The sequence below is a fragment of the Neomonachus schauinslandi genome, chromosome 3 (assembly GCF_002201575.2).
Source record: "Neomonachus schauinslandi chromosome 3, ASM220157v2, whole genome shotgun sequence".
In the NCBI taxonomy this organism is placed as follows: Eukaryota; Metazoa; Chordata; class Mammalia; order Carnivora; family Phocidae; genus Neomonachus; species Neomonachus schauinslandi.
In genome coordinates this window covers 65,617,230-65,619,848 of record NC_058405.1, presented here as the reverse complement: position 1 = coordinate 65,619,848, position 2,619 = coordinate 65,617,230, and positions in this window count along the sequence as shown.

The window sequence follows — 2,619 nt, the reverse complement described above, 5'->3', positions numbered from 1 at the left end:
TGGTACGTTCCCGCGCCACTCTTCCCAGGGGAGGAAAGGCAGTCTCCCTGGATTTGCCGCTTGTTGGTTCCCTGCTCGAAGAGTAGTGGCCCGACTGTGCTGCAGATCACCGTTTATGGCAACCCCGAGCTGAGAGCCCACTCCTCGGCTCTGTCTTTCCAGCCGGCTTCCCCACTCCAATACCTGGGAGCTCTGCCACACTCACACACCCCTGGTCTTTCTGTGACCCCGAGGGTCCTGAGACCACACTGTCCCAGCAAGGATTCCACCTCCTGCTTAGCCACTGGAGCGATGTCCCTCAGCGGAGATTTCTAAAGGTTCCAATTTTGTGCTCTGCTGCTCTATCACTTTCTAGTAGCCAGCTGACGGAGGCTCCCTCTCTCCGTCGTTCCAAGTATCGCCTGGGATTCATTTCTCTGCACATCCTTCCAGAAAATGGTCGCTTTTCTGTTCATAGAATTGCTGTTCTTTTCTTCAACCTCCTGTTAAGTTTGTAGGTGTTCAGAATGGTTTGATAACTATCTAGCTGAATTCCTGGGACCAGATGAAATTTAGGTCTCCTGCTCCTCCTCCCCTTGGACCCTAATCCTGTATCACAGAGACCTTGCTTCCTTGACAGAACACTCTAGCAATTTGCTCCTCAGCTGGCTCCCAAATCTGGACAAAATGGACTGTGTGTGTGTGTGTACCTGTGTAGAGGACACTTGCCATTAGTCACGGTTTCCTCCAATGAATAGCTTCCAGGGTGATCAAACTATTTCTTCACATGTGACAACTTTTTGCATAGAATACATCTGAAGATATTATTTGGGGCCTTTTTTTCCCCCACCTAATCTATGTTCTTAAAGATTTTTTTTTTTAATTCATCTTCTTTATCTTTAAAGATGAATAGAAAAAAAATCTGAAGAAAAGCTATTCAGAAACAACACAATGTTTTAAGTACTTCTATTGCTAAACTAAATACAAAATGGCAAAATCCTTTAGGAAGTTTGCTTAAACTTGAGTTTGGCCAGAATAGTTCAGAGAACTAGTTTCTGTTTGAGCAGAGCTTTATTCAGGCTTACCTAAAAAGTGAAATATAAAATGATTTCTGGCTAACAAGCCCTAAGCTTCGCTTTTCTTTGCTTGCCCTCAAATACCTGTGAATACGGAGAAAAAGACAAAAGCTCACACTATCACCAAAATCTAGGACTGATGACCTATTTGCTAAGACCTTCGGCAATTTTCTACCAACTATCAAGCCAGTGGAATGGTAATAAAACAAAACTAGCATTAAGCAGCTGGAAGTACAGGATATCTATAAACGCCATATATCCTTCTTTACCTCTGTTTAAGAAAAATGTCTGGCCTAACAATCACTCTACTGTGTGGGTCCCTCCTTTTTTGAGGCTAGTATATGACTTCTTTCATACTGTTCTCTTCGATGTTAGGAAAGATCCAAGGGAACAATAACCTCTCTTTAACCTCTCTGTATCTGTTTCCTATTCTGTAAAACGAAGCTTATAATAGTATGTAAATCATAGAATGTTATGAGGTTAAAATGAATTAATCTACATAAGAGCACTCAGAACACTAATGCTTCACAGTGAGCAATACATAAACATTAGCTATCATTATTTCTAGACAGCTGGTGCCTGGAGGTGCTCCCAGGAAACTATCCCATACAGCATGATGGAGGAACAGTCTGTAGAGGCAAAATGAGGCAAAACCCTGGTAGCAGTAAATATTGAGAACGGTTTTATACACTGTATCTATTGAGTATCAAAGAGCCAAGCAGAGCTTGGTAAAAGGCTTCTATACAATGAAAACTGGACCAAGCAGCTGTGATGGTTAATTTTTTTAGTTTGGGCTACAAGGTGTACACACCCTTGGCCAAGTATTATTTTGGATGTGTCTGGGAGGTGTTTCTGGATGATATTAACATTTTAATCAGTGTCTAGTAAAGCTGATTGCCCTCCCAAAGGCAGTGGACCTCATCCAATCGACTGAATATCTGAGTACATAAAAAGTGTAAGATGGAACTCCTCCTACCTGTTTTAGTTGGTATATTGGTCTTTTCTGGCCTTTATACTCAGACTGAAATGGGCTCTTCTTGGGTCTGGAGCTTGCAGGTTTTCAGACTGGAACTTACACCATCTGCTCACCTGGTTCTCGGACCCTCAGACTGGACTAAAACAGTAACACATCAGCTCTCCCGGGTCTCCAGCTCACTGAATGGCTATCTTGGGAATTCTCAGCCCCCATAATTTCGCGAGTCAGTTCCTTGTAATAAATCTCTTTATACACACACATGTGTGCACATGTATATTTATCTCCCCTAATGGTTCTGTTTCCCTGGAACACTATACTTATAAAGATTGTGTCTAACTATTAATCTAAAAAAGCAACCCATAACCAAGTGAGCAGAGCAGAATGAAGTGAAATGGACAACTAAATACAAATCCAATTTTGACAAATCCAATTTTGCGGACCTCTGCTCTAAGTTAACTTTGTAAACTTTAGGGTCCACTACCTGTCATTCCACTTCTCAAACTTAAGACAGAAATTAACTGGAAGCTATTTACCAATTCAATTTTATCTCCATATTATCCTTAGCCTTAGGGAAAGGATCCATTAATT